This window comes from Lissotriton helveticus, chromosome 3_1, assembly GCF_964261635.1.
Source record: "Lissotriton helveticus chromosome 3_1, aLisHel1.1, whole genome shotgun sequence".
Taxonomy (NCBI): Eukaryota; Metazoa; Chordata; class Amphibia; order Caudata; family Salamandridae; genus Lissotriton; species Lissotriton helveticus.
Genome location: NC_136061.1, coordinates 1,168,202,814 through 1,168,223,715, shown reverse-complemented (window position 1 = coordinate 1,168,223,715; position 20,902 = coordinate 1,168,202,814). Strand labels below are relative to the sequence as shown.

Sequence of the window (20,902 nt, the reverse complement as noted above, 5' to 3'; positions counted from 1 at the left end):
TTTCGACGGCGATGATTTTCTCGGCGTCGTGTGCCTCGACGTCGCATGACTGGGGCTCTTCGACGGCGAAACCTCTGCCCGGTTCGACGTCGACCTCATGGCACCTCTCGACGGCGACCTTGACTGATGTTTCGAGCCTCTCGACGGCGACCGTCGACGTCGATGAGACGACGTCGAGTCCCGTCCCCTTGCAGTCGTAGGCGAGCCAGACCGGGACCGCCTACGCTCATGTCGCTTCTCACCTTGCTTCGACGGCGAATTCTTCGACGGCGAGGGATGCTTCGACGTATGCCGCGACGGTGATTTCGATGCAGATTTTGAGCACACAGGTACCTTGGAAGAAGATCTGTCTCTTGAAGTTGAAGGAGACCGATGTTGCCTCTTCTCCCCTTTGTCCTTGCGCTGAGAAGAAGGCTTCCTAGAGTGAACATCTTCTCTTCCACTCACAGTTTCTCCTCTGTCATACAGGGACTGAAGCCTGATCTTCTCTCTCTCTCTCAAAGTCCTACTTGAAAGTTTGCTGCAGTGGTAGCAGAGTTCTGGCTTGTGAGAAGAAGGTAGGCAAGCAACACAGACCGAATGAGGGTCTGACTTAGCCATTTTTTTACCACAGGCCGGACACTTAGCAAATAAGGCCGGCATTATGACTGGAAAAATAGCCAAAAAACAGTAAAAAATTGTTGGATTAGTCAGATAATGACTAAAGACGTCGAGTAAAGACGAAAAAATTAGAGAAATACCAGAAAAAAGTGAAAATATATCACTAACTGGCGAGCTCAATGCTCCAGGATCATCACAGAAGGAGCCGGAAAAAAGAACTGACCTAACTGTCACCTGTGGTGCATGATGGGAGCCTGGAGGCTCACAGAGGTCTTAAAGGCACGGCGCCAGATTTTTCTGTTGTTACAATGCAGCCTATCTAGGCTAAATCTGCCTCTATGATCCTGCCTGTTATTACCTTTGAAAATAAAGGTCTTGTGTTTCAAAGAAAACCTAGGCAGTGTTTTCTTCTTTACATTATCATATAATGTGTTTTATATGTCTTTATTTAGCAAATGTAAAGATTTTACAGGCTATTATGGCAGTTTTTTGAGCCTAGTATGGTTATTTTGGGCTGCATATGTATATGTATATGCATATTATCTATATATATATATGGTTATTTTATGCTCATTTATATGTATTTATATATATATATATATATATATATATATATATGTAGATATATGCATATTATTGGCTATTGCTCCGGGGTCCCGCACGTGGGCGGGACTATTCAGTGCTTATGACTATTGATGAGTATCCCCTGGAAGAGAACAGCTTACCCCAAACATATGAGGAATTTTGCTTATAAGGCGGCAAAATAAGGAAAATACAAGTGATGAGTTGTTAACAAAACAACTCATAAGAAAAGGCGAAAAGCAAAATTTGTAGCCACCCAATCCGTAGAGCAACACTGAGGGAGCCAGGAGCAAGCGAGATTCCCTGCTAACAAGAGCTCTACAAAATATAGCTATGCTCCTAGTCAAGGAGTCGATATAGCTGAGCTATTGTTGCGTGAAATATTTAACTTTCCATAACAATGTGCCAAGTTTCCATGACTGTGTGCCAAGCAACCAAAACAATATGCAAATGACTCATATTGGAGAGAAAACAGAAGGAAAATGCAGATGCCCACTCGTGCTAGCCCATGCAGATTCAACAGCAATAACATCCCCTGAGGCGCCAATGCAACCAGCGCTAGCACGTTACCGCCCAAAATATGCAAAGTCTGTTTGTAGGAGCCAGAAGGAATATAGAAGGGCCAGAGAAGATTCCCCATGCCGCCAACAGGATTGCTGAAAGCAGGAGCACAGAGAACCACTGCAGCACTACGAGCAAGCCGGCTTCAGAGGACGCGACTACCGAGGACGTGAAGGATTCCAAGGACGAGGAGCGCCCGCGCCGGAAACAGCGACTCGGAAGTAGGAGGGGTTAACCCAGACGAGCAAGTCCACAGGAAAACAACTAGATCGCGAAGCGCCAGCGCGTCAACAGCGTCCCTTTTTATGCCACCGAGGACTCTGCCCCCCGCCTCTTTGCCTGCTGCTGTACTGGACTGGGCACAACCATGACAGGAGATACATAATGCTCTGATAGATGTGGAAGAGAACATGGGTAACTTAGAACAGGACACGGTAACGAATGAAGAATTAAAGGGCCCATTGCAAGAAGCGAGAATAAAACATGCAGAGCTGCTAGAGACTCAGCGGGTCATCTACTACCAAGCATATACGAGAAAAGCTTACGCCGAAGCCGATAGGGCGGGGGCTCTACTTGCCCAAGTAATTCGAGATGCGCCCCCCCCGGTGGTCGTTCATGAAATTACAACAGTAGATGGGACGGCAGTTACCACTCAGGCAGATATCAACATGGCCTTCCGACAATACTATACTGCACTATACAGTGCACCAGTCCAAAAAACGACAGTACAAAGCCTTCCTCTCTGACTTGACATACCCAAGCCTCACACCCGCAGCCCAGAAAGATCTCACAGGACCTGTTACCCAATCCGAAATTAGAATAGCTATGAAGGGACTACCGAGACATAAAACGCCTGGTATAGATGGGCTCCCAATAGAATTCTATAGTACGTACGCAGAAACCCTAGTACCTCAATTGGAACTGTTATATAAAACAGCATGGGAGAAAGTATCTTTGCCACACACAACGACGCAAGCTTTGGTAATATCACTTCCGAAAGCTGGGAGGGACCCCACAGATATGGCTAACTACCGACTGCTGTCCTTGCTAAGCACGGAATATAAAATCCTAAGTAAGGTGTTGGCGAACAGGCTACTGCCCTCGCTGTCCAGGTTAATACATATTGACCAAACCGGGTTCTTGCCGTCACGTAGCACATCACTGAATATTAGGAAGTTACACCACTTAATGACGGAAGCTCCGAGCAGCTACCCAAATGCGGGCTGTCTTTCATTAGATCTGAGACAAGCCTTCGACTCTATTAATTGAGAGTATATGTTTCGGGCCCTGACGAAATTCGGAATCCCAGAGGGGTATACTGTCTGGTTGCGTCTGCTATATAAGGCCCCCACGGCACGAGCCCGTACCGGTAGCCACATTTCAGGGAAATACTCCATACAAAAGGGGACTCGGCAGGGCTATCCCCTATCACCCCTTATTTTCATATTGGCTTTGGAACCAGTAGCCATAACTATGCGAAAGGAATTCACAGATCAGTGTATATTGCTGGGAAACACATTGCACCTGTTTTCGGCATATGCGGACGACATTATTCTATACTTACATGACCTCAATGCGCCCATAACTGCAATATGTGACACGTTCCGCCGCTTAGAAACCATGTCTGGTTTGGCCATTAATGTTCGAAAATCACATGCTTTCTTTTTTACAGAGCAGGCAGAAACCACAAGTATAGACTTTGGAGACGCGCAGTTAACAGTGGCCCAGCCTACTTTTAAATACTTAGGGATACAAATTTATAGGACCCATGCGGATATGCTGGATGGTAACTTGCATAAAGCAATCCGCACTTTACGATCCAGCATTATGTTCTGAACGGCATTGCCACTGTCTGTGATGGGGAGGGTGGCCCTAACGAAAATGGTGATACTGCCAAGACTATTGTACTACTTCACTAATCTACCTTTAATCGTACCGCATGACACGTTTAAACTGCTGAACACTATGCTTATTGACTTTATTTGGGGGACTGGTAGAAGGCGTATAAGCCTGAAGAAGCTGCAGGTGGGTACACAGATGGGAGGCCTGGGAGTCCAAGATCTGCGAGCATATTATTATGCGTGCCAGCTACAGTGGCTATCCTATTGGACAGCGGGACGTAATCTGCAGGAAATAGGATACACGGAGACAGACATAGCCAACGGTGCATTACACGTGCTATTATTACCTGGCGATAGACCCTCAAGGGACCTCCCCCCCATTGCTGACCACGGCGCTCCGATGCTGGAAGGCAGCGATACACTATACACAAGCCACCCCGACGTATGCAGGTAACATTCCTTTATTGGGGATCCCCCTTGCGGGAGGCAAACTCATGAAACGCAAACTGCAGCCTTGGTCGGAGGCAGGGGTCAGCACGGTGTCTGACCTGTTTGGAGATGGAATACTACTAGACCACGATACTTTTGTCAATGAAACCGGGGCCCCGGCACATTTATACATACTACATGCTGCACTGATGAGATACATTAAAACACACTGGGCCCCACGCAAGAGCCCCCTACAAACGACCTGGTAAAAATGGTACATTATATGGTAAGAGGTAGACACCTTATACTATGGCTCTATACAGGCATCAGCTCGCATGCGAAGGCCACTCTAGACACACTGAGAACTGCATGGGCGGGAGACATATATAGGGATCTAACAGACAAAGAATGGATGAAGATACTGGAACAACCAAGGAAGACATCGAGGAACAAATTTAAATTCATACAGACAATGGTATTGCACAGAGCTTATCTTAATCTATATAAATTAGATAGAATGTTTCCCAACACCCATCATTACTGCCCGAGATGCTTGTTGGAGGGGGCGAACCTACCACATTTGTTATGGACATGTCCAAAAGTGCGAAGATACTGGGACACTGTTAGGCAGAGAACAGGGAAAGCGGCAAGTCGAGAAATACAGAACACAATAGAGGAATGTATTTTAGGACTCCACAAACAAGCATCCAAGTACAAGGTACAATACCGCTTTATAGATCTAGCGCTCATCTTAACTATACGTAATATAACTATGAGATGGAAATCACGAAAAACCCCGGGCGTGATGGCCTGGCACACAGAATTACTGCGTTGGGGAACTGCTGAGAGTGCGGCATTACGCAGAGAGGAACTCAGAGGCCTGCGGAACACACGGATAGCATTGGAATGGGATGTGATGTTAGAAGCCATAAAATCAGTAGATGACGTTTAAGAACATGTGAGGAGTATACCGCTAACTACATGGAGGAGAAACTATACCATGTACACAGCGCATAACTGAGGAGACGTGATGAAAGCACACAGTGAGCCACAAAATACACACATTGGAAGTTGCAATTGCGCAAGATTAAGACATACGCGTGAGACTGGGGAGGGATGGGAGAGCGGAGTTGGGCACTGTTTATTGTATTAATACGTTGATGCATTATCATCAATTGAAATCGCTGTTCAGAAGGATACGCGAACTACTGTACTTCCCATATAGACTGTTTATATGCGTATAAAACGTAGAAGGATTGTATTGTGATTATCTGTACTTTTACACAGGAATGACTACTGATATTATTAAGACGTGTAATGATGATTTGGTTACAAAATTTCAAAAACCAATAAAGTATGTTTCAAAAAAAAAAAAAAGGCTAATGCCATTTATGCAGAAATTGGTCCACGCGGATCAAAACGGGTTTATCCCCACCAGGTCGACCTCCAACAACCTGAGGAGACTGTATAACGTTCTATTCCATAAAGATTTAACGAGAAACCTGGAGGGTGTGGTGATGGCGGTTGACCTGGAAAAGGCCTTCGATTCGCTGCGGTGGGATTTCCTGCACGAATTGATGAGGATCATTGGTTTGGGAGAGGAATGGCTAAGATGGGTTTGACTGCTATACTCGGATCCCGTGGCTCGGGTGCACACGGGCAGAGTGGTGTCCTCCTCCTACCCCATTTTTCGGGGGAACGCGGCAGGGTTGCCCGCTGTCGCCACTGCTCTTTGCCCTGGCAATGGAGCCACTGGTGGAGGGCTTTCATAAGAGAAGTGGGCAGTCATGGGATTGAGCTTGAAGGATTGGAGCATATGATCTCATTATACGCAGATGATATCCTACTCTAAATTAGGGATGGAGAGAGGTGGATACAGAGAGCATTCCATGTCTTGGGGGAGTTTGCGCGGCTTTCAGGACTCCATGTTAACCACATCAATGCTTATGGTATTCCCCTCCTGTGCTGAGATTTGTATATTCCCTTTATTCATGACGAGCTGGGCTCGTCATGAGCGTGCGAGGAGGCTACCTCATGACGAGCCCAGCTCGTCATGAGCGTCGAAGGGGTTAACACACGTAAGACCCAGATTTTCCCACTGAGACCCACACTGAACAGACCAGTGGGTTTGCCTGACTGGCCTACTGGGCACCCTCCTCCCTCAAATATCTAGGGATACAGGTCTTCCATTGCCAGACAGACTTATTAGAGGGGAACCTGGGTCAGGCGGTTTGCGCCTTAAAGACGAATGTGGCGCCTTAAAGACGAATGTGGCCTTCTGGCGATCCCAGTTATGGCTAGAATAGCGCTCTCCAAAATGGTGGTATTACGGAGGTTGTTGTATTTCTTTGTGAATCTCCCGGTGGTGATCCCCAAGAAGTGGTTCAGTGACTTGAATGCTCTATTAAGAGAACTGATATGGGACGGAGGCCGCCATAGAGTGCCTCTAAAGACCCTGAGACAGTCACAGACAATGGGGGGCTTGGCAGCTCCGGACTTCGAGGCATACTATCAGGTGGCACAGTGGTTAGATGGAATAGGATTGGAAACACTGGCGCTCCGGAGGGAACCACCACAGGAGACACTACTGCCTATAATATTTCAACCCAAATATAAGATCGAGAACATGGGAGTGTTGTTGAAAGTGGCCCTGAAATGCTGATACAGATGTGTGAAACGGGGAGTGGGATTTCCACTATATGCACCTGGTTTGACATTGGTGGGGCTCACTTGGGGGGTAGTGGGTTCCCCCTCATGCACAGTCAGCTAAAAGAATGGGTTGAGGCGGGAGGGATGACAGTCCAGGACTGTTACTAAGATAGTGAATTGCTACCCCTTCCGAAATTCTTGGAACACTACGACTTAGGACCAAGACAATTCCTAACTTATTATACAGTCAGAGGAGCGATGGCTGCCCTCTGGGTCAGGGGCACGCATGAGCCTGGCGTTCATGTGGTCCTCCAGGCGGTGGCGACGTTGGGATCGGCCAGACACCTGGTGAAGTGGCTAAGTGAGGCGATTACTGAATTGTTAGTCCCGACCTTGACCGGTCTGCAGGAGAAATGGGGGGAACCAATCGGTAGACCTCTGACCTAGAAACGGCAATTTTAAATATATACAATTCAGTATTCTTTACATGACCTACCTTACACCACACAAGCTCAACATCATGTATGGGACTGTTGATAAGGCATGCCCTAGGTGCGCAGACCTTGATGCTAATTTTACACACATGGTATGGGGATGCACAGAAATACAAGGGTTCTGATCGCAGATAATAGGGACTCTTAATGGAGTGATTGCGCACACCCTGAGATGTAGCCCTGAGGTTTGCCTGCTGGGGCTCTATCCAAGACCCAGGCCCCATAAAATAAGGCACAGCTTCATTGACCTGGCCCTGGTACTAGCCAGGAGACAAACTGCGCGTAGAAGGAGTGCGGCTTGGGGCCCCAGAGTGTCGGTCTGGAAGTCGGAGGTCTCGATTTGAGCTAAAGCGGAGGAGTGAGCACGGACACAAAAGGACAAAATAACTAAAAGGCGAAAACCACTAGCTGAACCTTGGGTTGAAATAATGAGAGGATGGGAGTCCAGAAGAACAGGAGACTTGGAAAGTTATAGAGAAGGCCTGAACCTTCACAAGAGGAAGAGCTCCCCACGCCCCTTACTTCAACATAGTTAGGACAAAAGGGTCCCAAAGGGCCTGAAAGGGCAGAGTTAGATCTGCGAGACCGAGCGGGGGGCCCCCATTCTTTTCCACTCTGGTGACACCTGACCCTCCTTCTCCCCCACCCACACCCAACCCTGAAATGGAAAAGAGGCCAGAAAAGCGATATAATTTAACATATGAGGATGTAATAGAGGAGTGACCCCAGGAAGAGTGGCAGTTATTTGTTATACAAGTTTGACTACAATTAGAAACTAAAGAACTGAGATTAGATGAAAAGATTAGCATGTATTCCACACTAAGAACCTTACTTAGCTAGGAGTGAAACAAGTACTTGGTGAAAAGAATACAGTCAAGAAAGAAAGTATAAGGCCACTAACCGAAGGTAGATTGAGGTATGATGAAGAAACCTTTTGTTCTCCCACTATCCACTCTGCCTGAGGAACAGTAATAATGAGTCACTTAATGTGTGCATGTTCTAGAAAAGTTATGGTAAGATGATCATTTATGAAAAATGCTAATAAAAATATTTAAAAAAATAAAATACTTAGGGTTCCACAAAATTCCTACTGCCAAGCATTCCACTACTTGTTCGTTCTGATAAAAACACTACCCTTCTTTTATGGGTCGGCTTAGTGACCACAACAGGAAAAGTCTCACAGTGTAACGTGGAAACATCTACATTTCCGGTCAATAGACTAACCTTATTTAGCAATGGTGGAAGCTGCGTTTGCTGGACCTGGGATCAGCCGTCACCTAGGGAAACCTACAACGCCCACCCATTTTGAGAACTAGACACCCGAGGAGTCCAGGTTGGTGTGCTGTGAGTGGATCCCACCTTGTTTTCTTACCCACTATAATACTGCAAACCTCAAATTCTGCTTAAAATCAAGAACTTTCCTTGCATTTCTGGGATGGAAACTTTCGGAAAACGCAGTAATCCACATAATTCGTACCACCCAGCTTTCTCCAACTTGTCTCAATTAAAATGCTACCCTAATTGTGTGGCTGGGCCTAGTGAGTGACCGCGATAGGCAGGCATCAAACCTGGGCCAATGGAAGTACCACAGTGGAACATCCATTGACTTTGGTTTGATACGTTTCTGTCACGGGCACTGGGCCCAGTCACACAAGTGGGGCAGCGTTTTTATCAGGACAAGTGGGAGAACGCTGGGTGATAGAATTGTTTGAGACTCCTCCCAATTCCGGTAGTTTTCATCACATTTTAAGGAAAATGCATGATTTGAGCCACAATTTAATGTTTGCAGGTCATTGTGGGTAAAAAAAACAATATGGGATTCACACAAGGCCCACCACTGTGGAATCCCCTGGGTGTCTACTTTTCAAAAATGTCAGTGGTTCATAGGTTTGCCTGGATGGAGCCACAGCACGGCCCCAAACACAGCAGCTACCCCTATATATTATCTCTCAAAGTAGCTTTTTAGGGCCTTTTGTGTTGTGCTCTCTTGGCCCACCAACACAGGTGGGGTACCATTCTTATCAGGACATATATGAGAACAGAGTATGGTAGGAAATATGTGGCTGCCCGCAGGTTCCAGAGGTTTTCGTCAAAGAAATGTGAGTAAAATGTGAGTTGTTTTTTTTTACCAAGGTTTGACATTTGCAAGGGCTTCTGTATAACATTACCAAATGAAAGCCACACACGGCATACTCCCTTGGTTGTCTTGTTTTAAAAACTGTGCAGGTTGCTAGGTTTCCCTGGTTGTGGCTGAGTTATAGCCCAAAATCCACATCTACCCTCTTGGCCCAAAACATAAATCAGTTTTGAGTGGAAAAATGTTGTGTGTCTATGTTGTGATTTGTGCCATTTCCTGTCTCTGGCACTAGGCCTACCCACACAAGTGATGCACCATTTTTATCTGGAGATTTAGGGGAATGCTGGTCAGAAGGAAGTTTGTAACTCCTTACAGATTCCAGAACATTCCATCACAGAAATGTGAGGAAAATGTGTTTTTTGATTCAAAGTTTGAGTTTTGCAAAGATTTTGGAGTAATAGAAACCTAGTGAGAGCCACACACATCACACCACCCTGGATTCTCCCAGGTGTCCAGTTTTCAAAAAATGTGCAAGTTTGCTAGGTTTCCCATGGTGTTTTATTTATTTATTTATTTAATTTGTATAGCGCGTTATAACCACCGGGGTCTCTAAGCGCTGTTTGTCCAGAATTACGTAGTGGGGGTTCGGCCTTTACTTGGTATTACCACAGCGCCTACAGGCTACACCATGCTTGCCTAAACAAAGTGGTTTTTAATTTTTTCCTGAAGGATAACAGGTTACATTCCTTCCTTAGTTCTGGGGCCAATTTATTCCATACAGCAGGAAGCGTGTTGGAGAAAGCGCGTCCTCCCACCGTGGCCAGTTTGAAGCGGGATTGGGACAAGAGGGTCGCATCCGACGAACGCAAAGTCCTGCTCGGTGTATAAGGGGACAGGCGAGATTTCAGGTATCTTGGTGCATTGCCATACAACACCTTATGTACGATGCACAAACCTTTAAAAACAACCCTCTGCCGAATCGGGAGCCAATGTAGCTCCTGCATCAGTGGGGAAGAGTGGGCAGTCCTAGGTTTTTTGTAGATCAGCCGAGCTGCATCGTTCATAACCCCCTGTAGCATATCAAACAGCCGTTGAGGTAGGCCAATATACAGGGAGTTACCGTAGTCCAGCCTAGCCAAAATTGTGGCTGAGACCACGTGTCTCATGGTGGAAAAAGAGAGTAAAGGAGAGATCTTCCTCAATTGTCGCAGCAGGCCAATACAAGTGCCCACTACCGTGGTAACTTGTTTCTTCATGGAGAGTTTATCATCCACGTATAGACCCAGGCTTTTTACTGCAGAGGCCAGCTCCGGCGGCACACCCAGCTCCACAGGCCAAAATCTCTCACTCCAAGGGTTGCCCGTGATGGAAATAGGCAGCACTTCCGTCTTGTCCGGGTTGATTTTTAATGAATTCTCGGACATCCAGTTAGTGGTGACTTTAAGTATGTCCTGCAACCTGGACGCTCCCGGACCATCATCCAGCCGGATGATTATCTGGGTGTCATCAGCATAGTTGTATACTAAGCAGTCCATCCTATTCAGGAGTGCAATTAGAGGCTGCAATTATACATTAAAGAGTAGGGGTGACAGGGCAGAGCCCTGTGGAACCCCACAAGTAATAGGGGAGGAAGTGGAAAGCAAATCCCCCAACTGTACTCTCTGTGTCCTGCCCTGCAGGAATGATGTGAGCCATGCATGTGCTGTACCCCGGATACCACGGGGGACCCCAACCGCGACAGTAGTTGTTCATGACACACGGTATCAAAAGCCGCGGAGAGATCCAATAGTACCAGGGCGCTTGGTGTTTTTATATCGGCACGACTCCTCAGTTCATCCAAAATAGAGAGCATAACTAATTCCATGCTATGGTTAGCACGGAACCCTGCCTGATTGGGCTCCAGCAGGTTATTGCTCTCCAGATGTCCCGAGAGCAGTGCCAGCACATGCTGCTCGATAACTTTAGCAAAAAAAGGCAGCTGGGAGATGGGTCGAAAATTCTTTAGACACTTCGTGTCTGATCCAGGTTTCTTTATTAAAGGGATCAGGCGAGCCTCTTTAAAAGCTAGAGGGACCTGTCCTGTGAGAAGAGAAGCGTTCAGCAGATGTAGAACTTCATTCTCAATACCTGGCAATGCCAGTTTGAACACATCCGGAGGGCAAAGATCAGCCTTAGAGCCAGATTTAACTCGATCCATGATCGTGCGTAGCTCCTGTTTTACCATTGGGATGAACTCAACCAACGGTATAATGTCCGATGGGGTGGAAAGATCAGGTGGGCAGGGACAATCGAGGGGTGTAGTTGCGGCAATTTCTCCCAGAATATTGGAGATCTTATTCACAAAAAAGTCCTGGAACCTCTGACAGTCCACCTGGGCGAACTCAGTGCTTTGCTCTTTGTTTGTCCTGAGTTCAGCAAGGCCTCGAAAGATTTCCTTCTGCGGATTTCTAGCCGCAACTATTCTTTCCTCAAAGAAAACAGCCTTCCTAGATCGAATGGCTAATTTATACGTCGACAAGGAAGAAATATATTCTTTCTTGGCAATGGCGTCATACTCCTTCCGCCATGCTCGTTCCTTCCTCCTCACCGCACGTTTCAAATCCCGTAGGGTGTCGTTATACCACGGAGCACCGGCTCCTCTCTCCACCTTCTTCATCCTCCGAAGGGGTGCCACCAAGTCAATGGCTCTCCCCAGTCTCTGCTGAAATTGTCCGCAAAGAACATCGATATTATCCTCCTGCTCCATCACTGGGGGGGACTCTTCTAGGAGATGCACCAATTTCTCCCCATCGATGTTTCTCCACTTCCGGGCCATTTTCCAACCTTCCCCCGGTTTGGACAAATGCCCATTCAATAGAATTCTTCCTCTTAACAAAAAATGGTCAGACCACACACATGGCAAGATCTCTAGAGGGCCCTGGGCTGGCATGGTGGTCCAAACTAAATCAAGCACATGTCCCTTCTCGTGTGTTGGTCCCTTCACTTGCTGAGTGAAGTCCAAAGAGGAGAATGCTTCCTCGATCTGCAGCACCTGTCCCTCTTTAGGGGATTTTTCCCAATGGTAATTAAAGTCCCCGACAATAATCATTTTGTCGTACCTCGAACGCAGATCCTGAACCAGTCGAATAAGAAGGGCCGGGAATTCAGGCGGAGCCCAGGGTGGTCGGTATAGCACCAAAAACACCACACAGACCGCCCCCGCCTGAGTTTTACCCCTATAACCTCTGCGCCCCCTAAGGTTTCAGATAGAAACATTTCAGCACGGAGATGGGCCTGATAAAGAAGGGCTACTCCCCCTCCTTTCTTAGCTCCCTCCCTGTTAAAATGGAGAGCCAGATAATTATCTGGTAAGGCCGCCACTAAATCCGGCGCCGAGCAGTCCTCCAGCCATGTCTCGGTAAGCGCAAGAGCATCTAGCTCACCGTCTTCCAGTAATGAGAAAACCTCCAGCTTATGGGCCTGCAAAGAGCGCGTATTCAACAGGCCATAGTTTAGAGCATGCGCATTGGAATCGCGCAGCCCTTCTCTGGGGTCCCTGGCTGTAGATAGGAGCCCCTCTAGGGCTAGCAGATTTAAACAATCCTGGGCGAGATGGGACTTACCCAAGTTGAGCCCCAAAAGATCGCGTCTAGAATAATGCAGAATTGGGCCAGGGGTTCTGGCCCCGGGTCCCCGATGGTCACTGATGGGCAAAGATCACTGATGGGCAAAGATGGGCTCGCCTCTGGCGAGCCTCCGACACGCCTATGGCGCGCCCGCTGCGCGTCACCGCTGCGCGTCATCATGGAGGCGTTTAAGTAGCACCCAATCGTGCTATGTCTGCCGCGACAGCTAGAGCGGCAACAAAGATGGCGTCCCTTGCCGGCACTTCCCCTCCCAAGATGGCGCCTACCCTCAGACCAGCTAACGGGCCGCCGAACAGCGGTGGCTAACAGCGGCCGAACAGCGGTGTTGGCTAAGCTAGGGCCAAAAATCCACAGCTATCCATCTTGCAAAAAAGTGTCAGTATGTGTCCATATTGCGTTTTCGCCCCTTTCCTCACACAGGCACTAGACCAACCCACAGAAGTGAGATACCATTTCTATTGGGAGACTTGGGGTAAAGCTAGGTGGAAGGAAGTTTATGGCTCCCTGCAGATTCCAGAACCAAAGTTTGAGGTTTGCAAGTGATTTTGAATAAGAAATGCTGGTTAGAGCCATGCACGTCACCCCACCCTGGATTCCCCTAGGTGTCGGCTGAGCTATGGCCCAAAATCCAGAGTTACACACATTGGAAAAGAAGGATCAGTTCTTAATGGAAAAATGTGAGGTCAATGTTGAGTTTCCTGTTGAGGGCACTAGGTCTACCCACAGAAGTGAGGTACCATTTTTATCAGAAGACATATGGGAGCATAGAATAGTAGAACATTTGTTGTTACCAATTTGGATTTCACCTCATTTGTGCCTTCCAAATGTAAGCCAGTGTGTACAAACAAGACAGATTGAAAAATACCTTCAAGTCATACGCTAGTACGGGTACCCACAAATTCAGGGATGTACAAATAACCACTGCTCCTAAACTCCATATCTTGTGCCCATTTCAGAAATAAATATGTTACCAATTTTCAGTCTACATGTTTCACTACATGAATTGGTCTATGCTGGTACGCAATGAAAAACCATTGTACTGTGCACCTCAGTTGTTTGCTCCGGGTACCTTGGGTTCTTGGAGAACCTACAAACCTTATACAACCCCGCACCCAGAGGGGTCTTGCAGACACAATGGTATATTGCTTTCGTCAATCGGCCATCGTGACAAAATGCTACAGATTAAAATGTTGTCATGTTTGCAGCAGTTAGAGTTAATAAAGCTAACGTTGATCATCAATTTGTTTTTTAATGCATTAACAATGGGAACTGATGAAAATGGATAAGAAAATTAAAACATTTTAATATTTGTACTTTAGTATACAATGTGGGGACACTTAATTGCACTTTCATGCAGTAGAATGAAGCGCGAGTCACACATCTTTATTGGTTAGCAAAAGAATCCCAGACATCTGTTCTGTTGTGAAGTATACATGTAAAATACCCTACAAAATTATTTTTATACTTCTCTGGAATCAGTTTCTGCTTGCACATGTACCACTTTGGGGTACTTCAGTTCAGCATTTTTAAGAGCTCTATTAACACCCTTCCACTTCCTCTTAGAGGAAAGGCTTAAGCTAACTATTTGTTTCTGACACACGTAATATATTGAAAATGTACAGTGTATACTATTACAGTAAATGAACTAATAGCTTGTTAAAGTCTTAGTACCTCGTTTAGGGTTTGGTAGAGCAAGAGGAACACTGTAAATTGGCGGTTCTTCCACTCTGCCAAACCAGCAGTTCACTGGCTCAATTTAAAATTTGGGGCACTGCCCTGTTACCATTAGAAGAGCCTCTACTGATGGTGGCAGTCTATTGAGGTGAGACTACCACCACTCAGTTTCCCTGGCCGTGTCCATGATGTGAGGCATGGTGGACACAAACAGCGAGAATGGTAGTCTGAGTTTTAGACAAATTTGCCTCCACAAAGGCCCGAAGTGCAGTCATTGAATTTCCAGCATACATCCTATGATATCTCATCAGTCATGTTATTGAGGAACGCGCTTGCGAGATAGAAAGTGTTCTAGTCAATTTAGGCAGAACATAAATATTATCCAGATATTCATATACCTAGGCGTTGTCTAAAAAGGGATTCAAGAGCTTGCTCCATCAGTTTCAATTACTTTTTATCTAATCACTCCTACGAAATTTCGCTCCCTCACTTTATATTATCTGCCTGACTTTGATTCTGAGGTGTCCCTCAAGAATCTGTCCTGTCGCCATTACTAATAATTCATTACATGGCTGCTTTGGCCCACCTCCTTCAATCGTTTCGCTTTGGGCTGTTCCTTTATGAAGATGAGACACAGATTATTGTTCAGATATCTTGTGATGGACAGCACACTGCAAATAAACTTCGGGTTGTCTTGCAAAGGTCTATTGGGGGATGAGCTTCAACCACCTTAAACTAAACAGTAAAAAGACAGACATGCTGTGTCCCATTATTCTTTCTCCCTTTTAGGAACTCAGTTTCTGGCCATAAGATTTAGGCCATATGCTCGTACCAGTTTCCACTGTAAAGAATCTGGGTATTAAAATCAGCAGCTCACCAATCTATAAGATTAAATATCTTCAGTTGTAAATTCTTTCTTTTTCTAGCTTCCTTTTTTGAGGCGTATTATCCATTTGTTCACCCCTCCTCAGAAGCTGTAGATATTGAATGCTTTGATGTCCTCTTAGGAATATTGCATTTACATTTATCTGGAAATATATATATGTATATAGATAAGCATATATATATCTTCATGTATCTTTTGTATCAGGTACATACACTACAACTAATTTAGAACTATGGTGCCTGGATTGCGATGTGACTATGGTTTCTCAGCTAACCTCTCTTCTTTGCACTGGCTTCCACTGAAACGCTAGATTCTGTTCCAATCCACATACTAAGGGGCCGATTAGGATGGCAGTTAATCCGCTTCCCCCGGGCCGGCGGAAGCCAGCGCCGGCCTGGAGGATGCGGATTAACCGCCGCGGCCACAGACAACACCCACCACCAGATTAGGATGGCGCTGGGCTTGCGGTGGGACCAGCGGCGGACGGCTGGTCCCTCCGCCGCTGATCCGCAGGGTGGGGAGGTCTATTTGGTGACGGTGTCTGCAAGACACCGTCAGCCAAATTAGGATGTGCACGGACACATGCTTTTCCGCGGTGGCTTTTCCGCTGTGGAAAAGCATGTGGACTTTGGCGTTTGGGGGCCCGTTGCAGGCCCCCAGGGTGTCGGGGGGTGGGGGGTGCACATGGGGGGTACCTATGGTACCCCCCAATATTTACATGCATAAAGCGGCAGGCACCGCGCGGTGCCTGCCGCTTTGTGCATGTAAATGTAAAACATGCAGTTTTAACATTGCGGCGGATGCTGCTTCTAGCAGCACCCGCCGCAATGTTAAACATACAGGATGTGACCGCCAGGGTGGCGGTCACATCCTAATTTGCACGGAGGGACCGCCGCTGCCCCTGCGGACGGTCCCTCCACCTCTGGGGTGGCGGACGGACGCAGGTCCGTCCGCCATCCTAATCGGCCCCTAAGTGCGGAAAGCAATTTCTACTTCTCAATGCTTGCCACTAAATTCTAGATTTAGCAGGTACTACTCAATCACCAATTCAAATCTGTGAAGAAAAAATTGTTAACCCTGCCTAAGGTTTGTTAATAAATAGATAGATGCCGGGCCTTGCCTGAACCTGCTACTACTCACTGGAATCCCTTGCTTTTCTTCCTTCTAGCAGAAGCCAACCTTCTGACGTTTTGCTAGCTTTTGAAAACCTGGCTATTTCTTGTTAATATGTCAATGTTGCCTTCTTAACCTTCAATTTTCTGGTGCCTGTTTACTGTGTTTTTGACGATTTTGCTTAGCACCATGAAACACAGTTTGTGTGTAAACTTTACAAATCAAAAGTAAAAGAAACCTGTCCATTTCCAAAACAACTTTGCTTTCTTTAATTTCTGACTGCCACAGAGATTTACTTTTATTTTTCAAAATGTATAGTTGGATTGTTTAAAACCCTATACTCAAATGGGGCGTTCATTTTTCATTGTAGCCCAATAGATATTTGGTCAAAAATTAATTCATCATCCATGTAAAGCAGACAAGGTGTGAAGGGGTCCTACATGTAAGAGAGAATGAACAGGCTGACAGCTGAGCCAGAAGGAGTTCAGCTAAGTGAACTCCAAAAAGTTACAGAACCAATATCCGACTCTGATGAGCCATCGGATACGGCTATGGACAAATGGCCCTATGAGTGGATTTTGTCCTGGGCCCAGAGTGTCTTAATGAAACACTCTAAAAATGGAGCGCATTCAACTTGGAATATCTGTATCAACTCAAACCAAAGCATCACTCTATTAACTAGGTCACATGCCAAAAATAAGTCAACAACGTAGCAGTACAAAAGACTGTCTACCTAAATAGAGTTATGTTTTGTTGACCATACCGAAAAACAAAAATTAATTTGTTGAGGGGCCATTTGTAAATCCCCCTTGCCCTACAGAGATTAGATTTTTCTCTTGGACCAACTCATAAATATGGAATAGTAAATGTTTCACAGAGATTTTAGCTACTACATTTAAAAGACTTATTATTCAACAGTTAAAAGACTGAGCAGCGTCATCGTTTTGAAAACAGGTACAGCTCCTTTCCAAGGTTCTGGGACTACCCCATATAATGTTTTCAAGTGAAAAAGTAAGAAAACCTTAACACCCCAATAATCTATATTATTTTAAACTATCACAGATAAAAGACCCTCAGGCACTGCTGTTTGAGAAAAATGTCATAGCAGATAATATTTTCTTTATGTTTTTTACTGTTATCATTTACATAAAATTAAGATCAACATCATATCCTGGAGGGGTAACTAAATCATTCCATTCTAGGGCCATATAGACTCACGTAATGTAACCATCACTCCCAATTTGGGACCTCCTACTCTGGTTTTACTTGAGTTTCCTATGTAGCAGTGTATACCAAATGCAGAAAGGCTCAAACATTACCAGAATCCAGAATCTCACTCGGACTTGCCCAGTTAGCTTTTAGGAAAAAATAAAAACAAATTGGGGGGAGAATATGATGTCTTTTCAACAAATATCTCACTCAAGGTTTTCAATGCACAACACTTCTGTACACAAGGTGAATCTATATTGATCAAGCCATACCTAGTGCAGCAAACTCTGTGGTTGCATAATGGCTTGCTTGTCTGGAGTAGCACATTGCAAAATATTTAGGGATGCAGCCATACAGGAACTCACAGAAACGTTATAAATCACACGTTTTGTCTTAAGAATGATAATACAATTTAGGAATTCGGTTAATTTAAAAAAGGACCATTTCCACTAAGTACTGTTTATCTATCCTCGTACAGATTTGCTTTGAGAAATCTACTGCACTAAATAGCCCCCTTTTGGTAATTAAAGGGTGATAATAGGCACAAGGAAAAGACATGGTCACTGCCCTCAAGTTTTGATTTTTAACTTCTAAATCATAACACTTGAATTAATGGACGTGTACAAATATATAATTTATGGGAGGCGAGAATGCACCCTTGTGTAAGGTCGACAAATCAAGCACAAACAAATACCCATGTTACCAACTGTACTAATGGCGCTAGACTTCCCACCCAAGTGGAAAATGCCAGCTAGCATATCAAAAATAGACAATATTCTGTCAACACAATCTTCATAATTTGGTGGGTAAAACCTGCTATGAAAGTCAACCACTGGTGAAAAGATTTTCATCAGACCAGAACACTAATAAATTCAATTGCAATGAGTCCAAGCTTATACCTTTGGGAGGAAAATAAACATTTAACAACAATAACTGGGAAGTGAGATCTGCATTAGCTTTTGTATATAATTGTACTAATACTACCAGCTACTATATGGATGTTATGGATAGAGAAGTGACAGATTTGGAAATCGTGGTTTAGAGGAGTGTTACCAACCCACCTGAAGCACGCCTCCATCTATTGGAAGCGGCTATAATGTCAACCACAGTGTAACCCAGTGCTTGAGATCTAGCTATGATCCAGATGTTATAGTATCATTTGATCACCACCCAAAAAAAATCATGACATGTCTAAAACCATGCACATCCCAACACAAGAGGCTCAGATACACAGTGAGCCCAGATTGTTAGGATACATCACTCAGACTGCTCTCATCATTACCCCCTCTGCCACATTAGTGGAGCAAACGTATTGCTTACCAAAGCTTTGTAGTTATTTCTATAAAACCAGATACAGATACTCCCATTAGTCATATTAAGGACCACTCTTGATTTTGGTATAACTAAGATACTTGAGGCTCCTTAGATCACTAATGTTTGCATGATAATCCTTCAATATATGTTTAGAAAAAGAATTTTTAAAAATGACCTCCCCAGGGGGTGGGGGCAACCATTAATGACGATACAAAGATGGACTGACAATATTATCCTCCACAATTAAAGTTAAGCCTTCAGAAATTAGTATTGCTGAAGCTCACAAAAGGGTATTTTTCATCCATAAGATCCATTGAATATTCACTATCTAGTGCATTCCTCGAGTTCAGACTCTTTATCACTTGAATTTCTTTAAGGCCTCAGTAAATAAATCAGAAATATCTGGCCTCTGAAAACTCACTTGGGTTATCACAGGACCCTCCTAAAAAGGTAATCAATTTTAATTTTCAATTAGATTTAAATACGTTTAGTAACAAATGAAGGATAGAAACATAACTGCTGGTGCAACAAATGAACCACAACTTCCTTTTCTATCTGATTAAAATTTACACGACCTACATTTGTGATTTAGTTGGTTTCTTCCAGGACTCCGCTTTCATCTCTGACCTTATCACTCCAATATTGTTTTACCCATCTCCACTTGGATCATTTGCTTCTCTCTCTTTTTTATCTTTTTCTGTGACCCTTCTTCCAAGTCTTTTTCCATGGGTGTGTTCAAGTTTCAGTAAGTCTCAATCTCTTGAGTACCTGTAATGATTTTAAAACGACCAAAAATAAAAAGACTCCAGTTCTGGTTCTTCTCCATTTGCACAAGTGTCTGTTTTCGACCCATGTGTTGTGGATTAATCTCTGTCAAACTAAGCTATTTTAATTGTTTCACGTCTTGCTTATTACCTTGTCCACTTGACTTCAGAGAACATATAAACTGTTCCTATCTGATAATCCTTTTCATCTCTGATAAAAAATAATTTTCTTTTTAGATTCCTCTTGAAATATACTAGCAACTGTTTCGAAAATGTCATGTTCTTAGTGGTTTCTCTTAAATTATATATTTCTTTCTGAACCCACTTTTTTTCTTTTTAGAATTTCTCCATTTGTGTTTAAGCATGCTCTAGAACATCCCCACCATGCTAAAAGATGTTTCCGGCAAGGTTTTTCTGTTAATGCTCAGATTGATCCTTATCAACTACTTCAAAAGCGAGAAACAAAGTATCACAAAAATAGATTCAAGTGGTGAAAGGTGAAAACGTTAAACGTTAAGCAGAGCCTGATACTGTACCTTTTTTTCCACAGACAGGGTGCACAGTTCCTGCCTTTTTGCTTTCTTCTTGTAAAAAAATGTTGTTTTCTGTTGACCTATTAACTTTAATTATAGCTGATTTTATTATTTTATTATTTTACATTTATGATTTGTTATCTCTGTCCTGCAACTACAATGAGGGCTCTCTGTCACTGCTGGTCATTAAAAACTAAAATAAAGTATACTTGACCTGAACAGGACCCCAGGTATCATCTTACCTCTGAATACTGATTTAATGTATTGGCCTCACACCATTTACTTGATTCTTTACTTGATATACATTTTTTGAAATGGATTCTTAATTATTTTGCGAACATCCCTCCACTGTTTGTTCCGGTATCACAAAAAGAACTTCCTGGTTACCTTGGTGGTAGCAGAATATGGTGAGACTCTCTTTGGTGATACTCATCCACTATGACAAAATAGAAATGTAAACAATGTTGTTAAGAAGGTCACATAACTAGTTAACATGGAGGAGTTTGAAAACTATCCGAAAACTCTCATAGGTCTTATCACAACCATTGGT

At 44.6% G+C, this 20,902-nt stretch overlaps 1 protein-coding gene across 3 annotated transcripts in view; it reads right to left on the bottom strand.

Moving 5' to 3' along the window:
* Window positions 1-20,902, bottom strand: part of ZRANB3 (zinc finger RANBP2-type containing 3) — a 929,924-nt gene that overhangs the window by 595,311 nt on the left and 313,711 nt on the right. The window lies entirely within an intron of this gene.